This window comes from Octopus sinensis, linkage group LG8, assembly GCF_006345805.1.
Source record: "Octopus sinensis linkage group LG8, ASM634580v1, whole genome shotgun sequence".
Taxonomy (NCBI): domain Eukaryota; kingdom Metazoa; phylum Mollusca; class Cephalopoda; order Octopoda; family Octopodidae; genus Octopus; species Octopus sinensis.
In genome coordinates, this window is record NC_043004.1 from 89,999,294 (window position 1) to 90,025,320 (window position 26,027).

Genomic DNA, 26,027 nt, shown 5'->3' on the forward strand with positions numbered 1-26,027 from the left:
ATTTGCAACACTTTGTGGTTGTTGATAGTAGTGTTGGTGTTGACAGTAGTAGTTGAGTGTGTGTGTGTGTGCATGAAAGCTGATGTTGGAGCATAGATCCAATTAAATATAACTGTGACCATCTATAATACAAAAACTGATTATAATACAAGTGAGAAAGCTTCTACCTGGTCAGTCAATCTGCTACAAATTGCAGCCAAATTTCCCTCAAATCACACTATTGCATCATGAAAAAAAAAAGATTCATTGGATAATGTGGTCCTGACTATACTATATGGAAAAAATGACAAACTGCTCATAGCTGGAGACCTTTTATCATAAGTTTGCACAAGTTAACCAAGTGGCTAAACAATAATTGCAAAAGAAAGTAACAAAAAAAAATAGATAATCATTTATAAAATGTATGTAAAAGTTGTTGATTCGTGTAAATCTGCAAGGCTGAATAAACTGTTTATATATCTATTAAATTGATAAATATTCTAGTTGTATTTGTGTGTATATTCCTTAAATAAAGTTTGTGTGTAGATATGTATATAGATTGCATAAGTTGATGAAACATTCAATCCACCTCTCAATTTTAATTACAATGTATTGCTTAAAAATATTTCCTAGCATCAGTTTGGGGAAATTAGTACTTTAACCTTTTCGTTACCAACCCAGCTGAAACTGGCTCTGGCTCTGTAGTACAAATGTCTTGTTTTCATAAGTTTTCCACCAAACCTTCATCACAAATACTGTTCCTAACACCAGCTTAATGATAACTAAGTTATTTTACAAAATTCTGTGTTATATCTGAAATAATTGAAAGAAACACAGAACATCTCAAAATAAATACAGTAACAAAAGGGTTAAGGCCAACATTTTACCACCACCACCACCACCATCATCATCATTTAATGGCTGTTGTCCATGCTAGTGTGGGTTGGACAGTTTGACCAGGGCTGTCAAGCTGGAAGGCTGCACCAGACTCCAGTCTGATTTGGCATGAATTCTATGGTTGGATGCCCTTCCTAACACCAACCACTCCAAGAGTGTAATGGGTGCTTTTATGTACCACCATTTGTGTGACACCAGTATCTGCCACGATTGCAATTTTACTGGGCTCAGTCATTGCCTCCATGGGGCCCAACATTCAAAAGAAGCTTTTCATATGCCTCCAGCATCAGCCACTTTGCCTCCAACATCAGCCACTTTGCCTCCAGCATCAGCCACTTTGCCTCCAGCATCAGCCACTTTGCCTCCACGAAACCTAAGCAATAAAATACATACATGAACTTCAGTATGTACAGATATATTGCATATCCAAATATAAAATAAACTACTGATAAATTATAAAAAAAAAAAAGAATACCAGCAATTTATAATTTCAACACAACAACCTGATAGCAACACACTGTTAACATGTTTCTAGAGAGAGATTAGCAAGTGAAATTCCAGTCATTTGACAGAAAAAAATAACAGACACTCCTTGTTGTTTAGGGTGTCAAATATAAATAGAAAACAAAGAATCCATATATAATATAAGGATTGGTTTCAAGTAGATTAGTTTAATGTCCTGAAACAGAAAGATTGACACAAATATTAAAACATAATTATTTGAAAATTATTTTATATATTGTTTATTTTTGTTTATGACATAGCAGAATGGCAGTGCTCGTGTTATGTTTTAGAACCTGTGAGACTGGTGAGAGAGGAAGTGATGCTGAAACATAAGGTCTGATTCAAATGCTAACAACAGAGTGGGCTTCACTAAAGGTACCCAAGAGCCAGATGATGGTGCAAAACTGAGCAACAGATTAAGACTGCCACCTAAGAAAAGAAAAAAGACCCTTCTAATAGGCTACTCTCTCTCTCTTTACTCTTTTACTTGTTTCAGTCATTTGACTGCGGCCACGCTGGAGCACCGCCTTTAGTCAAGCAAATCGACCCCGGGACTTATTCTTTGTGAGCCTAGTACTTATTCTATCGGTCTCTTTTGCTGAACCACTGAGTGACGGCGACGTAAACACACCAGCATCGGTTGTCAAGCGATGTTGGGGGGACAAACACAGACACACAAACACACACACACACACACACACACACACACACATATATATATATATATATATATATATATATATACATATACACGACAGGCTTCTTTCAGTTTCCGTCTACCAAATCCACTCACAAGGCTTTGGTCGGCCCGAGGCTATAGTAGAAGACACTTGCCCAAAGTGCCATGCAGTGGGACTGAACCCGGAACCATGTGGTTCGTAAGCAAGCTAATTACCACACAGCCACCCCTGCGCCTATATATAATTTCTGCTGATCATTTCCTCATAAGGCTTTGGTCAAAGCTATGACAGAAGAAACTTGCCCAAGGTCCTACACAGAGGAAAAGTATATATGTTAATATTCTTATCAAATAATAACTACTTACATAAATTTAGACAATGAAAAATTTACTGGATAAAACATTGTTCTGTAATTAAAAAGATTTCCTCTAACTATAACCAATGGATTAGATTCTGTTCCTGATCTAGCCATTTGATTAGTAACAAAAAGTTAATGATAGCATATCAACCCATTTAGTTAAAGAGATTGCAAATAATTAATAAAACGATACAGAAATCAGAAAAAGAACATTATTTGTAAGTATGACATAAATAATTGGCAGAGCAAAATATCAGTTTATGCAAAGTTAATCTCTACAGCTATAAGAGAGTGATCAATTTCACTAACATGTAACTACCAACAGTAAAACTTATCCTTTAAAGAAATCTTCAGAGATGGAAAACTTTTCTCCAGCCAAAAAGAGAATCCAGTCTCCTTATCAATTTTTTTTCCAGTCACTCCAACTGCTCTAATTGTCCTTTAACTTTCACACGGTCAAAATACACATGTGTAAAAATATCTTCTTCACTGAAAATTCATCTAGCACTTTCAGTTTAGTTTGAAGTATAATGTTGCTTTAAGATTAAATGAATACAACACTATGAAGGTGACACAAATGTGTATTTGATACTGGGACTTATCACAGGAGCATTGTACTGTCAATAAAATATTAATTCGACAAATGTAAACCTAGAAAGAAGAAAAACTTGAGTTACTGAAATTACACCATCTAAAAACTATAAAATAGATCACTTAAATGGAACAATTCTTTTAATCAATATTATAAAAAATTCTGAGTAAAAGAACTGAAAATTAGACCACTCCATTAGCACACAGTAATTAAGAAGTATACAAAATGGTAAGAAAAGTAAAATAAGTAATTTTTTCTCAAAATAGGTATGTTTCAAATTTTTTTTCAGCTTAAAAATGTTTTTAAATGACAAAAAAAAAATATATAGGTGGGAAACCAGAATCAGCAAATTCACTCCCTTGGTGGTAGACAAAATTTACCCCAGTTTGGGAACCTGTCCTAAAATCTATTGTTATGGAGCTGGATTTCAAGGTGATTTAAGTAGGGTGGGAGTAGCTGTGCAGCAGTGTATGAAAAATGTTAGGAAGGTGTGTGTATGATGTTACCTATATATGAGTTAGTATGTTTTATGGAGGTGTAGAAATATCATTCAGGTTGAAAACAGTACTTAGAGAACAGATTCTTGTAGTACACCAGTTGGGAAATTACAGATTCCAGAAGAGTTGGTAATAGGGGCATGATGGCCTGACAGATAGTTTAATAGCCAGTTTTTTTTTTTTTGTATTGATTCTTAAGGAGGTGTTGTGTATTTGTATATGAACTGATACTAGGGAAAAGACTAAAAAGCTTTGTTGACATTGATGCTAGTGAGAATGATACACAAAGGAGGATTGTGTTTTTGTTTAACTGACTGCCTCAACTTCCATTTTGAGAAGATGGGCTTCATTTAAGTAGAAAATTAGCTACAAGTCATTGACAGAGCTATGAAAATATGTAAAACACTCCAGAATTGTAATTTAATGCATGCACATTCACTTATGTAGACTATATGTATGAACATAAATGTAAGTTAAACATACAGTTCACAGATGCAATTATATCCAAGATTTCACACATACATATGTATGTAGGCATGCATACACATATGCATATGTACATGCAAACACATTCACACACACATACATACACACAAACACATACACATGACGATTGTTCCATCTTCACAGGTGAATACTGTCTCTCTGAGCTTCCTCATTGCCAATGGCATATCTGACATTCTATCCATGACCTCACAGTTAATCACCATAAAAATCCATGTAATTTGCGCACCGGCGTAATTTATGCAGGTGATTTTCAGGATAAAAATTGTTAAAAAAAGCTTCCACTCACATAAAATTTGCACCCAAAAGTTTTCAGAATTGCCAATATGACCAGGGGGAAAAGGTTTTCAATTTAGTTGTATTTAGCATAACTTTACTTACTTATAATTAGATTTTATTAAATTTTCATTGAATAAAAATAAATTCGTTTTAACAGGTATCACGTTGAAAGCTACTAAATTATGAAGTGTTTGCGTTGTTTATAATAAACTTTATTTTACATTTCTTGCCCACAAGAGATTACGTCAAATCATATTGGCAATTCTGAAAACTTTTGGGTGCAAATTTTACATGAGTGGAACCTTTTTTTAACAATTTTTATCCCGAAAATCACCTACATGAGTTACGACCCCTTATACGTTTATCTAATCACAAAAATGTTTTGAAGTCCCATAAAATCTTATATAATCTCACATAATCTCATCCAACATGGAAACCAATTACGAACATTCTAAAGTGGAATGCTTTAAAAATTATTTTCTACATGAAATCATTGGTAGCTTTGTTAATTCACAGATAAAAAATATATATATTGACCAACTGCAGTGTTAAGGGAGAAAAAGTTAGAGATACATAACTGGAAGTTTTTACAGTATAACTTACTAAGGGTGACAGACTGAATCTGTGGCTGGAGTAAAGCTTCAGTCAGACCAAGGGTGACATGATGGTGGTGGAACAATGAGGTTGACAGGGCCGTAAACAAGAAGAGACAGGTTTGAAAAGAGTGGAAAGATGAAGATAGTAAAGAACCATATCAGGTTGCTAAATGGGAAACTAAGCAACAGGTTTATGTAGCAAGAGCAGAAGCAGAAAAGGAAGAAGTTTGCCAATGTCTTACAGCATGAGGATCAGAGATGTGAGGCGCTCCTGATTGCTTAAGCAGTGTATCAGAGAGAATTGAGATGTTGTGGATGAGAAGTGTGTACAGATGGATAATGGTATGCTTGCGGCGAGCTGGTAGAAACATTAGCACACCGGGCGAAATGCTTAGCGGTATTTCATCTGCGTTACGTTGTGAGTTCGAATTCTGCCGGGCGAAATGCTTAGCGGTATTTCGTCTGCGTTACATTGTGAGTTCGAATTCCACCGAGGTCGACTTTGCCTTTCATCCTTTCGGGGTCGATAAATCAAGTACCAGTTACGCACTGGGGTCGATGTAATCGACTTAATACCTATGGCTGTCCTTGTTTGTCCCCTCTGTGTTTAGCCCCTTGTGGGTAATAAAGAGATAGGTATGCTTGCCCTAAGAAGAAAGAGCCATGGAAGTGAATGGTTAATGAATATGGAGAATGAATGGGAGAAAGGGAGTCTTCCCAATGTGAATGCAAAAAAAGGGACCCGCTATCCTAGTTAACGGCAGTATAATAGATAATGTAATTAAGGATGAGACAGGGAAAGTTCATGGTCCATCAGGAATTACTGATATTAAAATATCTGATGGTGTAAGATATGGTCTATTCATCTTTATAGTTAATCAAGTTATTCAGGAAGGGGTCATCCCCCAATGACTGGTATAGCAGCATAATAGTCAGCTGTTAGAACTATGATGGAATTACTACATTTTGCTTTGTGTGTATGAATATTCGATTTTTCCAATCGGGGGTATTGCTGAAGAATACACATGATGAAAGTCGCTAATGGGAGTGTGAAGAAATAAATAATAATGCTAAAATAATAGGAAAATAAGAAAATTATATTCAACATTCCCCAAATATTATACAGGTTTGATTAGTTTTAATATGTTGTAGTCATTATTCTACATTATGTAATTTTCTACAATAAATGCTCTAATTTCACAAGTGTTGTACATGTATATGTATTCAAAATTACCAACATATATGCATATATATATATATATATATATATATATATGTGTGTCGAGAGTAAAGGAATTTTGTTAACATCTTCATTCAACTCCATTCTTTCATTTATTCATATACAACACGCAAATTTCTACACATGAACCCGGAGTTTCTACCCTTGACAGGTCGCTTCAACCGTGTTTTCTGACGTGAATTTGCTACCCAGGTTTCGGTTAAATGAATTTTCCATGCTGACGATAAACATAGGATAATTCATTCACCTACTTAAATATATATATATATATATATAGGTGTATGAACTTACAAATAGGCTACATACATTTTCTAAAGGTTTTCAAGGGGACATTAGGTTTAGATTATGCAAAAGCTGCACATTTACATCTTATTTGACATATTCTGTGTAAAAGTTATAAATGTACATTTTCACATTCACTGCAACAGTTCCTGAAGAACAATATTTCTAATACAGATATCAACATATAGGAGGCATCAACATATATATATATATATATATATATTGTTATATATATATATAAATTTATAACAAAAGGAACAAGAATGGAGAAAATCACATATTTAATTGATGATTACATCATATGTTACCAACAATCATTTGTATAAGCTAACACAATGTTATCATGATAACAAAACAGGTCAAATTTAAAACGAACAGAAATAGTATCTATAATACTTGAGTGCATCCAAAAAGAATGTTAAGAAGAATTATAACATTCTAAGAAAAGCCAGTTTAATATTTACACTTATATTAACATCAGTAGATAATGAAAAAATAAACATAGTAATTCTATATCACAACATTTAGTTATCTACCTATTTATTCATAATACAAGAAGCGCATACAAAAAGAACGTTAAACTTATAATAATGTCGGTAGATAATGAAAGAATAACAAATAAGCATAGAAATTCTAAATCACAACATTTAGTTATCTAGCTATTTATGTATGCTAAAAAATTTTGAAAAATTATGCTTATTAGATCATAGGAAAAGCAATTCTAATTAAGGTGTCATTTACTACTGAAATACTTAACTGTTTTTCTTTATTTATGGAAACATTTCAACATAAGACTGGTTCTACAATTTAATAATCTTAATTTTGAAGTAATTATGTAATACATTTTACTTTTTTGTTATATGTTGTTGTTATAATTTCAGCCAAATTTCTGGTGGTTGAATAGGAAAATTTTACTCAATGGCAAGTAATTCTCCATACTTACTTTAAGGTAGGAAATATTTACCCAGTGTTGCAAAGAATTTCCAAGGAATATTAGTATATACGTACGTAGTATGTATGTATGTACGTATGTATGTATGTATGTATGTGTGTATGTATGTACGTACATATATACATTAGTTCAGGCTATGTAGCTGTTAATACTGTCAAAGCGACATAAGTTATATTATCTTTAAGTCCATGTGTTGCAGACAGGATGTTAGCATCACTTTATCAGCATTCTACAGGATGGTATATTCAAAGACACTATTTCATTACAGTGAATACCACAAGATGTTAGTATCAATCATTCAATTAGTCATCGATGCGTGTGCCTTAGTGACGACGGCTGCAAGTGGGCAGGTAACCAATTTGATGATGTCAAGTTACAAATCAGATTGCATGATCAACATGCATAGACTATGGTCTCTATGAGCAGTAGCAGTTGTATATCCTGCCCTTCCTTGTGTATGGGCCAACAAAATTTAGGATGGTATATTCAGTTATCAGCAGTTAGAAGCTTGAAGTTCATTAAAAGAGCTTACCTTTGGTGGCAACAAGAAAGCTTATTTTTTTCTATTGGTGGATGATGCGGGCTGGTGGAGTTATGTGCAGTTTCTCAAAGAGATACAGCTAACAATTATGAGCTCAAGGTGAGTAAGGAAGTGTTTTGTTAAAGATGCTCCATGTGATATTAGAAAAGTCTTTTCGATTGTTCCGGAGCTTCAAATGAAGGAAGTGGAGCATATCTTGCCCCTGCACTCGAAGGAGTGCATATATTTCATGTAACTTCTCTTGTGAGAGTGAAATGGATGGGTGAGAAAGTTGACAACTATGTGAATGAGATCAAATATAAACAAGCCAGGTTCCTAACAATGCTGTGAAAGGTAGGAGAGTACAGTTTGCTGGACATTGTTGTAGAGCTGAAAAAGAAGTAATTTCTACTCTTCTCCTCTGGAAGCCATCTACTCGCAATACCAGAGGGCGCACACTCTCCTACCCTGATGTAATCTCCAGGGATACAGGCATCCAGCAACAGGACCTCCGTAATGCCATGATGGACCGTGAAGTCTGGCGTAGCATGGTAAATTCCATTGTCTCGACCACGGTCGAACAATGATGATGATGAACAATGCTGTCTTGGTGGCAGATCTGCAAACTAATAGCAGCAGATTCAAAACATGTCAGGCTATGGGAGTTTCCAGCCGATGAAATGCTGGACTAAAGAGATTCCACCTGTACTTCATCTAGATTTAAAATTGTGATATGTTCTACATGGCAAAGTTGAAAATGCTAATCTTTCTGAAGCCATATTAATCCATAACTAATTTATTTTACACAGTATAATGTATGAATTGAATGAAAATGACATAATGCTTTCACATTAGCCAGCAGATTTCAGTTTTGCCAAAGCTTTCAGTTTCACTAACAGTTACTAATTGACGATATTACTTTGTGTAGGAAGTGGGGAAGTGATAAAGAAAAAAAGAAAAAATAAGGGTAAAGATGAAAGGATAACAATGAAAATGACAAAATAGAGAAAAAAATGTGAAGTGTAAGTGGTAGTGGTTGTTATTCAGGTTAAGCAGAATGGATGCCAAAGGAAGATAAAGGTCAGAGAGAAAGAAGGTACTGTTGATGCAAAATCCCCTAAAGAAGGTTTTGTGAGTGAGTGAGTGAAAGTGTGTGTGTGTGTGTGCGTGCGTGCGTGTGTGCATGTTTGTGTGTGTATGGTTCCTAGACTATACAATTGATGTTGAAGCTTAAGTAGAATATAAATATGATTTGATATGGAAATATTAATAATGAATTAATCATAGAAAATGTAATGGGTCATCAGCATCAGTGCTATTGAAGTGGACATCTGTATGAAGCCAATTAAAACGGAGTAATTAATGGAGTGCAACCATAAGAAGGACTTAGTCTTTCATGTGGTTTTTATAACTACTGGAAATTAAATTCTACAGTTGTTTATAGAAAATGTTCAAAAATCATACTAAGAAAGTAGTGGTTTTAATTTACAGAGTTATTATAGCTACTGTTTCATAGTTAATACTAGTTTATTATGAGTTTCACGCAAACAAAATAGATTGTTTCACACTAACAACAACACACTGTCAGCAAATAGAACCAGAGGAAAGATTCAATGCAAATGCCAATTGAAATAATTGAAGGGCTTTCGTTGAGACTGAGAAATTGAAATAGAATGAGTAAGACTACTAAAGTTTAAGTTAGTGTTGAAAGCTTCAGAAAATCTTGCTAATGTTGCTGTTACTGCTACACATAGTAAGTTGCTTCTCTTGTTTGGTATCTACTTATAGCTAGGTCATCATGACCATTTAAGAGAGTTAAGTATCATAGCAGCACTATTTGTGGAATATGATTATTTGTCCAATTCCTTGGACAAACAGCCATATTCCAATAGTAGCACTCACTAGTGTAGTTAGAGTGTGTGCCGCCTGGGGTGGCTCTTCAGTTTGCTGCACCCAGGCACCACAAAAAATACATGTTGCATACAGCAGACCCAAAAGTGGTGCCGCCTGGGGAGGACCGCCCCATACACCTCCCCCCCTCTAACTATGTTAGTGGCAGCACTTGATATGAAACTCTTGATTGGTTGTCCAATATCTAATCAAGTCAATCAACCAGAATATCATCAAAATCAGTTAAAGACAGTGATGTGTAGAAAGATTTTATTGACTACATATTTCACAACTGTTCTAGTTTTATTTATTGTACAACCAAAGTACCTAAGTGGATAAGGCACCAGCTGATCATGGGTTTAAGTCCTCTGTAACCATAAAGTCAAAGGTTTGGCACTGTCCATCTCGGCCAAATCACTCAATTTGCAGCACACTGACAATCTATCCTAGATGAAAAATATGTCAATGGTTTAACATCCTGTAAAGTGAACTACAGGAACTTTCAGGAAACTATAGAGGAAATATCTAGAAAGAATACCAGCAAAAAAAAATAAAAACACAGGAAAAAGAAAATAATTGGAAAATGTAATTAGTTAAATGCTGAAGTATTTATTTCTTTTTTAAGGGCATGATTTGAAGGAAGCATTGTGTCCCATTGAGGCTTCAGATATAGACAGAAAGAAGTGAAATAAAAGGAGTGAAGGAAAGGAGTGTTTGAATCCATTTCTAATAGCTGGTAGAGTAATAGATATTTCTCAGTTCGTTGAAAAGTGTTTTATATGTTGACAGGAGTCAATGGAAGTCAAAGGTGTGTGTACATGATAACATTATATTAATGATAATGTTCAGTGGACCTCAGGAAACAAAGGATGCTAAAAGAGATTTAAGTAAATAGTTTTCTTAATTAGGCACTTCCTTCTTAACTGTTTTAAATCCCTGAAGGTGTCATAGGGAAATTAAACTCCAGACAATTCTACTGGTTTCAGCATCTCTTGGGAAAAAGTTACATATGTATTTCACAATAGACATACAATGTATTATATCATGTGTATAAAATATAATATGCTGGTCTTAGATCTTAACAACTGAATCCACCTAGCTATCCATAGAAATTGCAGACGATATAATATAATGCTGTAAGTAGTAATAGCACTATTCTATTGACAAATATTTTGTTGGCCAACAACTCTGAATTCAATTGCTCTGGCAAAACCGATCCTGCATTCTATCATTCTATAGATCAGCATTCTATAGAGGCAAAGATTTAAACCTCATTCACTTAATATTATAGAGACCATCCTTTGTGGATCCTCATGTGTGACTTTTTTCTTACACAAGTTAATCTATTTTATGTCAACACAGTCTTGTTGAGAAGATTGTTTGGGATTAAAACCAGAGTTAATCAAACATTAAATAAGAAAGCAAACAATTATACCTGTTATAGTACACCTGGGTAAAGTACTCCTTTAATGTTATCTATGTTATTGAGGTTAATTATATCTGGTACCAGACAGCATATAATGTAGTCTATTGTATATATATATATATAAACACACTTGGTAAAAATTAGTTTGGATTAAAACTCAAAAGTTTCGTGGGGAATATACTGGGGTGTTTCTTGTCTATTCTAGGATCATCACACTCATCACTCTCAGTTAATGAAACATTCATTATACATTGTTATTCAAACTATTAGCTATTGAAATAAAGTGATTACAACCAAAAATCAAAGTTTGGGCATGGATTCTGTCAAGTTCACCAATATCATAACAACCACAAATGTTTAGCCTAGTTTCATTTTATACAAGTACTAGCAGAAATACCCAGTGTTGCCCAGGTTAAAGAGAATAATAAAATTTTAAAATGCCGTCTAGATTACGCAGGTCTCAACTGCTTGTAGCTGAGATACCAACTTTCTACATTAATAACTCTCCAACCCATGCCAGCATGGAACATAGACGTTAAATGAAATGTTAAAAGCAAGTTTTCAACTCATATATGTATATAAAGTAAATATAAGTAATACAAAAACACGTTTTGTGTAGCTTATTTTGTAACCAGGTAAAGATGATAAACAATGAAAGGCCAATTTTGGTGATTCATTTGACAGAAGTAGCAGAAAGACAATCCAATGATAAATCTGACCTTGGATCTTGAAAGTTTGCATGAATCCTGCTTCAGTTAAATCTCTTGTGGCTCCAAATGATGTCATCTGTAGTGCAGCGTTGTATTGTCTAATTTTGTTTTGGAAGTGCTTGGAATCTTGATCAGTTGATGACAACAGTTTCTTCAATGACTCTTGAGGTTGGGGGATTACTGAGAGTTTAACCATTCCACTACTACAGCACAAAGCAGGTATCTCTCCTGGCCACTTCTTTGCTTTACAATGTATACACTCGGTTGTCATAATGAACTGCTGGATCATAATTGAAAGCTGCTTCATAGCAGTTGCTTCTCTGAGCTGTTGCAACTGCTCTTCGTTCTTCAGTGGAGATCCTCTTCCTTGTCAACCGCGCATGCCTCTGTTCATCACTTTGAGACGCTCTGGCTTTTGTAGTGCACAGTCAGTTCGTTTCTTTGTATGGTTCCCTTCCTGCAGCTGTCTCTCTTTCTCTGGACAGAGACATTCTTTTGGCTAACCTTGACATTGTAGACGAATTTGACACTTTCCTTCTAGTCATGGTTATATACGTATACAGAAATACACTGGTGCAGAAGGCTCAAATGTGGCAAACACAACAGTCCCAATATTTTTAAGGACTTTATTTATACACTAGCTATCAAACTGAAAGCTTCAAAAGCACCCTGACAACTGCATGAAAAAATGAAAGGTGATCCCTAAGTTCCAAACTCTGCAGTTCTGCTATAATAACCATCAAACTTTAAAAAAGAAACAAGAAGTTTCTAGGACTGGATAACATTGCAACAGAAATGTTGAAAGAGAGTGACTAACGTCTTTACAAGAGCACTTCATCACTGCATCATAGAGAGACATGTATATACATCAACATGAGAAGGATGCTAACAGTACCACTGTGTGTGCATGTATTCATGTGCATATGTATGTGTGTGTGCATGCTCATGCGTGTATGTGTGTGTGTGTGTGTGTGTATGCATGTGTTCATGTGTGTGTTTGTGTTTGTACAAAGGCAAAAAATTTATATCAACATTTGTTAGGCACTTCCTATAGTGTTCTCTAATGTAAGACTTGCTACTACATCCTTTACCTCATGAGTCAGAAGTTAACTCATTCCATTTATTCTTTCACTGTATAAACTTAATGTCACAGCCTCAAATCATTCAAAATTTATACAAACATCTGTAGAGTACTTTGATGAAAAATACCCAAGACTAGTAGTGTATATCTAACCCCATGTGACTGATAGCCTTATACTGCTGATTATAGAAGAATTATAATATTTTTTAACACTACATGATGAGAGATATAGATCTCAAAACAAATGTTCTGAAGTTAATTTTGATGTATGAGCATCCAGCAATTGAATCAACAAGACAACCAGCTCATTGAATTAGTATGTAAAGTGGTTGAGTATTTCATAGACATAATTATCCTTAACATAATTCTCAGACAGAAATAGTGTGATAGAACTGTGACAATGCTTGACCTTTTGAATGACAGGTACAGTCAATTCGATAGGCTTCTATACAGTTCTACTTAACCAAATTCACTCAGAAGGCTTGAACCAAACAAAGCTAGAGTGGTGTACTTGCCTAAGATACCACACAGTGGAGTCAAACCTGGGACCCCATGATTGTGAAGTGAACTTCTTAACCACTCAGCCACACCTGCCTCCCTCTTCCACTGCACAGATCAAATGCTGTAGGCCCAAGTCTCTATCTCACATACACACAGAGTGCTTTGGCCTGGTTTTCATGATTGGATATCCTTCCTAATGCCAACCACTTTACAGCATGTACTGGATGCTTTTTTTTCATGGCTCCAGCACTAGTGAGGTTTCCATGCAACCTGCAAAACTAAGATTACCTTTGACAAATAAGAATGAAGGAGCTATATTCTACTGTTTATAGTCTCGAACCAAAGTTTGGAATCAAGGACAGGGAGTCTATTGTTAGGATGCCTATGGTTACCTTGATACTCAGGTGGATGGAAATAGCTAGGTGTTGGATGCTCTCCATCGTATTCCTCTCAGCTTCTTTGATATGGCTACATGGTATTGTAAGGCGGTGAGCTGGCAGAATCGTTAACACGCCGGGCAAAATGTGTAGCCATATTTCATCTGCCATTACGTTCTGAGTTCAAATTCCGCCGAGGTCGACTTTGCCTTTCATCCTTTCTGGGTCGATAAATAAAGTACCAGTTTCACACTGGGGTCTATGTAATCGACTTAATCCTTTTGTCTGTCCTTGTTTGTCCCCTCTATGTTTAGCCCTTTGTGGGTAGTAAAGAAATATACATGGTATTGTTCTAACCAGAATATTAATGTCATCCACATATCTACAGCATAGTAATATCGCTATTGAGTGTTCACCCAGGAATTGTCTAACTTTTCTATCTCACCAGGTGAGGAAGAGACCAGCTGTGTCCTCAGCTATACCAAAACTGATGGTAGCTCCTTGAACCTGCATATACAGTTTCTTATTGAACTTGACTATGTGGTTCTTCAGAGTGATTTTTATGCTAGCACCAATGGTGTGAGCAATCATCTTTCTCACCTGATTGCTGTTCTCTGGGTCTTGGGTGGCTATAGTCCAGTTACTGCAGCATCCTGTGGTGCTCTTTTTCACTGTTGATGTGATGGTGGATGTCTTCTCTGTTTGGATCTTGTGGAGCAGAATCTATTTAGGTCATGATTGTCAATGTGGATACAATCATAGTTTAGTTTCTGTGAGAGCAAAGTAGACCAATGTAAGCAGATAAATGTATATACATATATTTGTTCAGGCATTTTACAACCATTTTCCTTGCTAGCATGGACAGAGATATATTTGAGGAATATTTTATGGCTGGATGCCTTTCTTTTCACCAACCCTTACCTGTTTTCCAAACGAGGGATTTTTTATTTCAATGGTCTTTGAAAGTACAGAGCAGCCGAATGTATTGTCTGCAGGGAATTCCCTGCTCTGTGCAGACAACATCACTATTTTGCTTCAATGGTATGGCGAGCTGGATGAAAGGCAAAGTCGACCTCGGCGGAATTTGAACTCAAAACGTAGCGGCAGACGAAATACCTATTTCTTTATTACCCACAAGGGGCTAAACACAGAGCGGACAAACAAGGACAGACATAGGTATTAAGTCGATTACATCGACCCCAGTGCGTAACTGGTACTTAATTTATCGACTCAGAAAGGATGAAAGGCAAAGTCAACCTCGGCGGAATTTGAACTCAGAACGTAGCGGCAGACGAAATACCGCTAAGCATTTCGCCTGGCGTGCTAATGGTTCTGCTAGCTCGCCACCATCTCAATGCAGACATGACACCCAACTTCTACCCCATTCCACACATACAAACACTTCAAAAAAGATTACGATGAGCTTGTTTAAAAACTGTAACTCCATTCCACATCCTTTCCTTCTACCTGCAAACCACTAAAGCAATCCAAACTTCTTAAGCAATACGACTCTTCATTTATTATCATAATGAAAGTAATAAAATTTACATCAATAGACCTCTCAACAGTTTAACTTTTACTTTACAGGCTTCAGGCCAGTCTTATACTTTGAGTTATTGTAAATCTAATATAATAAATGTGTAAACTAATTTCTGTGAGTCAGTGTGTCACGTTTAGCCCCCTCCTCTCCCATTATTCAATGACACTCCTACTATTCCTCATGATGGGGTGAGAGTAATAGTAGGCACAGAGACAGTGAGGGCAGTGGCGAAGAGAGAGGGAGAGAAAGAAAGAAAGAAAAAGAGAGGGAGAGAAAGAGAGACAAAGAAATTTAGGGAGAGTTGATGATGATTTATTAAAAGTAGTAGTGGCAGTGGGAGTAATAATAAAAGTGAGAGAAAGAGTAGGTATGTGAGAGAAGGAGGGAGATGATGTACAACTTTGATAACCATGTCTCTTTGATAAAAATCCCTGTTGCCAACATACTGAAAACTATCATTTTTGTTTTCTTTAATACATATATACATACACACACATACACATACACATACACACACACACACACACGCACACACACACACATAAAATAAACTTTAACTGAAATAAAGTTTTCCCTAGATTATATTTAATATAATAAATGTGAATGTCAGTGTGTCACACTATTTCAACTTTAATAAATCCTTTCTGCTGGAAGCACAAGGCCTCAAATTTTGGGGGAAGGGATTAAGTCGATTACATCAATCTCAGTGCGTAACTGGTACTAATTTTACCAACCCCAAAAAGATGAAAGGCAAAGTCAACCTCAGCGGAATTCGAACTCAAAACCTAACAGTAGACAAAATACTGCAAAGCATTTTGCCCAGCATGCTAACGATTCTTCCAGCTTGCCTTAATATAATAATATGATATAATAAATCTGAATGCCAGTATGTCAGTATGCCACACTTTATTAACTTTCCTCCTAGAGGCCGTAACCCAGCATATCATACCATTTTGGAATCAGGTTGACTCCGTGAGTAAATTAAAATCATTCCAGCCTGAATCCGGACCCACAATCCTGAAATTTTAGATTCCTAAGTTTTCATTACTGTGATTGTTTTCGGCAATTTTTTTACATGACTTTTTGCGACAAAATATTTTGTATGATAACAATTTTTATAATCTAAAGCTAACTCTGTGACTAAATTAAAATCATCACGGGCCGAATCCAGACCTGCAATCCTGAAAATTTAGATTGCTATGTTTTCATTACTGCGATTGCTTATGACAATTATTTTTACATGATTTTTTTGAGACGAATATGGTCATGATTGGGATATGACTCTGGAGGAAGCAATTGCAAAAAATTCTCGAAAACAAGTCAGAGATTTGTTTGCAGGTTTTCCCATTCAGGAGTTGCGTAAAAGCTAAATACTAGCTTAAAAGCCATCCTATCAGGTAGTTTTTAAGCTAGTATATATTATTTTCAATTTCCCTAAATAACAAAATTGAAATAGAAGCAGTAAAATCACACCTTTTAAGTTAGATGAGTAGTAGATAAGTTGCCTACTCTCAACAAGTATAAAACAATGTTTCTCAAGGCTCAGATATTAGGCTGGATTTCTTTCAATAATAAATCATAAAACATTCTACCTTTTCTATATCAACTGGATCTGTCTCACTCTTTCTTTCGTAGATATAAAGACAGGCTGAAACAAAACACTGGTTGTATAACATATACCCTAACTAGACTGAAACGTGGTATATCCTGTATGTAGGACCTGTATGTTATTCTGAAATGTTTAGTTGTCTACCTCATACCAGAGATCAGCTTCACCGAACTCAGCAAATTCTCACCACAGAAACAAAATGGGCTTTAGTGATTCTCAGTTATGGTATCCTCAAAACAGTTCTTAACATAAATTTCAGTGAAAATTTAAAATTGTATCTTTTTCAAAGAGAAAGGTCATTACTTTAATGTATGATGTGTCCAGATCATTTTATTGAGTCATACTTATTCGTTTACTTATGGGTCAAACAATACAATATAGAAAAGCTTGATTTCGGTAGGGACTACTGTTAATGCTACTTTAGCTGGAAGATTTCCCACAATGGGAGGATCATCTTTAAACTTGTACCTACTTTCTTGCTAATATTGTAACTAGCACTTAAATAAATGATGACATTTACTAAAAAATCAGTTCTAACATAAAATGTATTGATATACCTACAAAATATACCTTCTGCAAGAAAATCTTAGTTGTACATGACCAACAATTGTACATATCTGTAATTTAATGAAATAACGAAAACACTCACACTTCTTCAAGTGGTTGCAACTAAGACAAGTTTCACAGTGCTGCCCCAGAAATCTTGTCTCCCATTAGCTTTGGTAAGTTCTCAATTTCATATTGTGTCTCTATCAATAACATCAATCTAGCTGAGTCATCTTTATCTTCTATTAAAATGCAAAAGTCTCCAAACTATAACATCTAATATGACAAATTGTCCAGCATGATAATAATGGCTAGCAAAGCCTACCCTGCAATGAGTGACAACAGAAGAGATAGGTGAAGTATGTTCGTAAATATCCTCTTTGGTCTTGTACTCAAGTCATGCGATGTTTGAGCCTTTGTGAAAAATCTTACGTTTGTACCATCAAGGCAATCGTGAAGCTTTTTCTTTGTAGTCCAGGTTTGAATTTCACAGAAAAGAATGCTCTCTAGACATGTCCTGAAGAGGGCCAGTGTTGTTGAATTTGAAATAATAGGTTGCCAGATAAGTTTGTTACAGATACTCCATTCTTTGCCTGTCATAGGATCCATGGTACTTGAACTCATTGACCTCCTTGAGGTGTGTACCACTATTAGAACAAATTGGCAGGTGGTTTTCATCTTCAGTGATGGCCATGTTTTCAGTCTTCTTTGCATTGATGAACAGACTTAGTTTCAATGCAGCATTCTCAAGAGATGTTAACAAGCCATGTGCATTACACAGTTAATAAGCTGTGAGGGTAAGACCATCAACATAATCAAAGTTGGAGAGATACGGGTTCTGCTGACATCTTGATTACTTCTGCTGGAAAGCAAAACCCTTGTCTTGGATGGGGTTAAGATTTTGTCCATTACAATTACAAAGAGAAAAGGAACTAGGGAGTCTCCCAGAAGAATTCCAGTTGTTGTTGGAAACTCTTTAGTTGGATTGTCTGCTTTGCACAAAGCTTTTGGGGTTTTCATATATGATGGTGATGGCTTTGAAAATCAATGTAATGTTAGCTTATTACTGTTAATGCATTTCAAAACATCAAGTATTATTCCTTGATCCCCAAAATAAATGTGAATAGCATTGACCTGATTAAAATAATCTTAACTTTTTTTTGCAATACAATGATTTTTTTTCTTTACATATTCCCAGATTGTCTCCAGATATCATGTCTAGTCATATATATATTATTGGGCTATAATAGGTATATATAGAAAGAATATATGACATCTAACATAATCAAAGAAAGAAAAACCATAATATTTTTTAATGCTTTAGCCAGTAGAAAGGGTAAGTGTTCATGACCTTTATGGGCCCTTCAACATTGGTGAGATTGAATATAGTTGCCATTCAGTCTGAACATATATAAAACAATGCCAACAGGAAAAAAATGTGGCAGGAAAGGATTGTTTCCAACTATAAAATTGTTTACATTGGAAGGGAATTTCAAACTTATCACATTTTGGAAAGTAAGAATTGGGTAAAGTGATAGCTGTAAGGCCTGGGGAAGGGTAGGAGGCAGTATGAGTGATGAGACACAGGTATGTCACCTGATGGTATGCAACTAGCTAGTTCTAGGAACAGAAACCATTATAATAGTGATAGAATAGGCAAAGTTGGGAGGTAGTACATCTACGAGTCAGAGATTGCAGAGTTTTAGAGAGTTTCTGCAATACAGTCAGGTAGCATGCTTTTGGTTTTGTGGTCTGGGACGTCCGATACATTCAAGATGGAATGTGTATGTCAGTGAGCGGGGTGGGGGCATGGTCATAAAGGACATGCCTGTATGTGTAGATGGCCACAGTTTTACTTGGCATGCTGTGCTTGAGAAGACACATCATGCTAACTAAAACCGTGGCCATCCATACATACAGGCATGTCCTTTATGACCATGCCCCTGCCCTATTCACACACACACAATCCATCCTCTGTCAAAACACCCCTACAACCCATCTTCACAACATCCCTCCATCTCATTACCCATGAGCACCCCCCCACTCTCCCTCACATGCCTATCTATGCACTCTCCATGCTCTAAAATATCTATCATACCACCACTCTCAGCCACTACATGTTCTCTCACCATCACTTGTTACAGCCATGTCTTCCCTTGTTTCTAAACATCTTCCTTCATGCTCTTATGGAAAATCTCCCTCTACCCCCTGTGTACTACTTATATCCTGCCCAATGTTCCCTGTAGATAGGCCTCAATACACTGCCAACCACCATCTATTTCTCCCTCTGTTACTCAGACTGTCTCTCTATCTTTCTCTCTAATTCTCTCTCCCATCTTCCCTGTCCTGCTGGAGTAGTCAAGTACTATCTCTATCCTTCTAGTATACTCTATCTTCTCACCTGGCTCACAGCCACCTCCCTCAGTTCCACTACCTCACTCAGTTGAGAGGTCTTTGTCTTGCAAACTACTTGACAATCCCACTGATGCCATGTACAAAGCACCTGTGTGGTGCCACATAAAAAGTACTTGTGCTGGTGCCACAGAAAAAGCATCTAGTACATTCTGCAAAGTGGTTGGCATTAGGAAGAGCATTAAGCTGTAGAAACCATGCCAGAAGAGATAAATGGAGCTTGGTGTAGCTCTCCAGTCTGCCAGCCCCTGTCGAACTGTCCACCCCATGCCAACATGGAAAACAGACATTAAATGGTGCTCATGAAGATGATAATGCATATGTATGAGAGGTGCACTCTCTCAGACATATGAAGAATAGTCTACAATGTGCTTGCATTTAAATTAGTTTGTAATTGAAGTAATTTATAGCTCTGGAATAGAAAATTCACACAAACTTGTGAAATCAGAATACAATATTTTTTCACAAGAATCATGTGAACACTTGACACAAAATAGTTGGTTTAGTGAACAAAACAAGAGGAGGATCTCACGAAGGAAGCTCCAAATAATTTGTCACTAAACAATAATTCTGTTCAACAAAGCAAAAGTAAAACAATATGTCAATGAATGTTAAATGCTATTCCATCTCATCAAGGAGAAATAAATTAATTTCAGAAGATCAATAGTTTCAACAGTCAAACCAAAACATCTAATTAATATTGATTATTAACAAAAACCTATAATCAACCATCTGACAAATATCAGTTCTCACATTTACATAGTAAGTTTGTATTAGGTATTTGTTTTTAATGAAGAAAATATTATTTTAATTGTATTTATAATAATACTGATAAACAAAATCCAAACTTTTAAATATGCACACAGTATGTGATATATTAAACATACATAAATGTGTTAAGGTGAAAACCAATATTTATCAGGTGTCTAATGATATCTCAATAATTACACCAGTGTCCAATTATTGTAATGGTAATTTTATTTTTACTTAGATATTTTTGTAAATTTTTCATAGGAGCAGTATATAGTTAATCGAACTGGTTTTAAAACATTATTAATATCTATTTTATCTCCTCCATTCATTCTAATCATTAAAAAAGAAACGTAATTTCAAATCATCACCACTTACATAGTTATTGCTTTTAAAAAAACCTGAATTTCATACTTTCCATTTATCCCCCCTTCTTAAATGTAAAGTCATTGTGCTTTATGAAAACAAAATACTGTAATATTTTCTAATATCATACTCTTTGTACAGTTTCCTGTTCTCCAAGGTATAAACAAAATTATATTAAATAAAAAAAATATTTAGCAATATAGAAAAATGTTGAAAAAGAATTTTAGGATTTCACTAAAAGAATAATTGTTGACATTATCAAATGAAAACTGAGATGTTGTTTCCATTATAAAATATCTGAAGAGAAAGGTCCCATTGTTGGGAGGCCAAGAAATGTTATCTTGTTAACAAACAGCAAGTGTTTTAACAATCCTAGTGAAAGTAGGCTATATAAGTAACTAAAGACAGTACTAGTAATTGTGCTAATTAGTACATAATTTACATAAACTAAGAAACATACATGCACAAATAAGAATTTATAACTTTTCTGAAGAACTTGCCATGTTTGCAGCTTAGGTCTGTGTACATATAGAATTAGTTAATATATGTATTTATGCATACTTATTTATATTATTAATGACGGAGTGATTAAATTTATGCAGCAAGATAACTTCTGAGATGGAAACATGGAGAATAGTGGAGAGACAGGAAAGTGAGATAGGGAGAAAAAGAGAGAAAAGTCAGAGAGAAAGAGTGAGTTTGCGTTTGTGTTGTGTGTGCTCATGTGTGCATGTGTGTGTGTGTGTGCAATAGACAAAATGAAAATAAATGGCAGATAGAAACAGATAAAGTCTACAGAATATCTATGTAATTAACATTACTCTGCACCCCCAGACTCCAAAACAGCATTTTGGTAATAACATTAAATTTCTTGGTTATCTCTTGATTAATCAACTGGAATTTAAGTGAAAGCAAAATGTACAAAGGCTTTAAATATCAGCTTTTTGTGTTAATTTACCACAAACTTTATGTTTTTATATTGTTTTCTATGCGTTTTCCATGCTACCATAATTCAAAATTATTTTGAAAATTTTGCATTTGCATAATATTGGAGCACATATTTTCGCAAACACATGCTCTTTCAACTTTCTAAACACTCAACTGTAAAGAAGAAGTGGAATCTGTTGTTAGCCTGGTAGATTGTGGCAAAGAAATTTAGGGGACTTTGCAGGCAAAACATAAAAATAATAGCATGGTTTTATATAGAGCTATGAAGGTAGTCTGCCAATATGTACCTCATGTACTTGGACCTCATGTACCTGAGCAGTAATTGTCTAGAGGTGTAGGGTAAATATTTGATGGATAAGTTAGTAGCTTACAGTTCCAAGTTCAAATCCTCTGATCTAGTTTACTTTTTAATTGTTAAGTGTAAATAAAATGTCAATGGTATAGTATTAAATAGTGAGCTGGCAGAATCGTTAGCACGCCGGGAGAAATGCTTAGCGGTATTTCGTCTGAGTTCAAATTCCACCGAGGCCAACTTTGCCTTTCATCCTTTCGGTGTTGATAAATTAAGTACCAGTTACGCACTGGGGTCGATGTAATCGACTTAATCCGTTTGTCTGTCCTTGTTTGTTCTCTCTGTGTTTAGACCCTTGTGGGTAGTAAAGAAATAGGTATTTCGTCTGAGTTCAAATTCCGCCGAGGTCGACTTTGCCTTTCATCCTTTCGGGGTCGATAAATTAAGTACCAGTTACGCACTGGGGTCGATGTAATCGACTTAATCCGTTTGTCTGTCCTTGTTTGTCCTCTCTGTGTGTAGCCCCTTGTGGGTAGTAAAGAAATAGGTATAGTATTAAATAGTGATATGGAATAGTGTACATTTTTCCTGAAACAAACTGTAGATTGTCTTCAACTATCTATGTGATAACATCCTTAATAGGTCTAGTTGACAGCATAGTAAGACAGCATTTTGTTGAGAAATAAAAATTCATTTAATTCACTATCAGTGGAACTGCTATATATAATAATAACTAAAAGAAGCAGCTAGTTTACACAGAGTGTATTAGCACCATGTTGTATCAGTAACATTAAGAGCAGTTAGCTAAATGTAGTTAGCTACCTAATAATTATCTAAGTCACAAAAATTCAAAGCATCAGAGCTTATCTCTGGTTTTCACAGCATTAAGCAGTTGCGAAATAAAACCATCTTCTAGATAGTGCACTGGTTTATTGCAATAAATCTTTCATCAATTTCATAGTAACACCACTGCTTAAGGTAGTGTATTACATTACCTCAAATAGTGCCAAATTATAGCCAAGTGGATTGGACTACCAAGTTATCTGTTTTTAGCCAAAGACACCATATCATACAGGTGACTAGGCATAAATTGCCAATCTTTCATCTACAACAAAAGAGACTTTGCTATCTGTGTCCTCACTTCATAATTAAAGTAGTTGCCTCAGGTCAAAAACATTCCAGCCATGGCCATCCAATCTCACTTTTTTTTACAGGTATTGTGTATCAGGAATCCCAACGTTATCTCCAATTGAGCAAGATCTATAATCATAAGCACTCCAGTCTCCCCTCTCTTTTCTTTTGTATATCTATAATTGCATAGTTTAATATGTCCTTTCTGCTGTAAAACAATAGAGTGCAATTTAATGGAGTTTGATTGCTATTTCTAGCAAGATGAGTAGCTACATAGAAGTTCTTTCTGTTGGCTCAAAATTTCATAAAGACTTAGCTGGTCAAGCGACCATGTAGCTGTCGTCTTCTTATTGGCTCAATGCTGAAATATGCAGCAATATTGCAGTTGAAATATAACAAGCAATGCAGAAAACTTATACTAATAATTATTACAGAGTAAACCATTGAATAGACGGTTAAAAATATGACTCAACATTCTAAAGAAGAAACCCATCCTTGTTTCCGTTTTTCATGACACCAACAATGTGAGGAATGACTTAACTGAAGATTGAGGTCAACTAAGTAACAGAGTAAGGATGTTTGGACATTGCTTTCTGTCTGACACTAACACACACACACACACACACAACACATACACACACACTTCTATAATTACAACTGAATTCCAGAACATTAGATGCCTTTGACTTTTTTTTTTTCATTAAGTTATGTGTAAATGTATATTACAGCTTGTTATCTTCAATAGGTGTTCAGTGATGGATGAATTTTAAACAAGTGTCAGTGAACCAGTGAAATTAATTACAATACAACAGCATGTTTTGATATATAAACACAAGTGGTGATGACAATCCAAGCTACCAGTAGAGGTCATTTGTAACATAACTAAAAGAGCTAATTTTGTGAAATAGAACCAAGAAGTACCCTGGTTATTCACAACCTGTTAAATAATTTTGTACACTTTATTTTCAGCCTATATAACCATCAAGCTGTTATCTGTGAATATAATAACCAAATTCCTCTTAGTGCATTCCAACCAATGCTATCAAATTCATTCACTGTTTATATAAATCTTTATATATAAAAGTAAGGTTGCGTGTCTGTCTCCTACTATTTAGATTCCTAACTACTCCCACATTTTGCAGTGCAGTTTAACCAAAACCGGGTATCTTATAGTCGTGATTCATATCGAGCCCTTCTGGGTATTAGCACACGTCTACGATGAGTCTACGATTTAAAAAAAAATTTACCATATTTTTTTTCCATTTTAATGCATTTTTTTCGCTATTATATAAGGGAAGTAACTCTCTAAAAATGTCTACGATGAGTCAACGATTTAAAAAAAAATTTACCATAATTTTTTTTCCATTTTTAATGCATTTTTTTGCTATTTTTTGGCTATAACTCTCTAAAAATGCTTATATAGTTATTTCCCTTACAAACCCGAGCAACGCCGGGCGATACTGCTAGTTGTAACTACAACAGTTCACAGTCTGCTTTAAAATAGTTGCTTTTTATATTTAGATAGCCAGCCTGTATTAACATATATGATTGATCAGATCAACATGTACAATGATGATTATGAGATGATAAGTATAATATACATATATATATAATGCAAAACTACTTTTTTACTTTTTAAAGGAAGGTGGCTTATACTCTGTGCATTCAATTGAATATACATTTAATATGAATTTCATTGACTCTGAAAAAGTAAAAGGCTTGAATATAAGATATATAAGAATATATGAGTTGAATATAAGATTTCAAGGCAATGATCCATCCCAACTGTAGGGTTGTGATAATGAAACCCAAATATTAGTGAAGGAACCATAAATGTATGTGTGTGTGTGTGTGTGTGTGTGTGTGTGCATACAAAGTATGCGAATACATATGTACGTGTGTGTGTGTGTGTGTGTGCACGTATGTGTATGTACACACACACAAAATTTCATACAGTATACCCAGTGCAAGCTGTGAACACATACAACACAAGAGATGCAGTAGAATTACAAGAAGGTTAACAGAGAAAGTAGCCTTTGTGTGTGGCAGATGCGCAGGAACAATAAACACTAAGAATACACAGGAAATAGATTTCCTCAAGTACCAAGGGTTATCCTTAGAGGTGGTAGACAGATTCCATTACTTAAGTGAACAAACTAGCAGTGAAAGAGGATGCTCTGAAGGTGCAGTTGCTAGAATTACAACCATCTGGACAAGGTTCGGAGAGCTATTTTCTTTGTTGGTAAAAAAGGGTTTTTCCCTCAGAGTGAAAAGCAGACTGTATGGTGTTTGTGTACAAACAACTTGTTACATGATAGTGAAATGTAGGCTGTGAATACAGACAACATGCAAAGGTTTGAAAGAAATCAAGCCAGCATGTTCTGTCGGATGTCCACTGTCAGTGTGCATATATAACAAAGTGTAAATGTTTTAAGACAAAAACTAGGTATAAAGAAGCATCGGATGTAGTGTGCAAGAGAGAAGACTATGCTGATATGGTTATGTGATGTGTATGGATGTAGAGAGCCACATAAAAAGTGCTGATCTCTAAATGTAGGGAGAATATGT

General features: G+C 35.3%; 1 protein-coding gene across 1 annotated transcript in view; it reads right to left on the bottom strand.

Moving 5' to 3' along the window:
• The window catches only part of LOC115214961 (Krueppel-like factor 6), an 86,467-nt gene that overhangs the window by 23,936 nt on the left and 36,504 nt on the right, over positions 1 to 26,027 (bottom strand). The window lies entirely within an intron of this gene.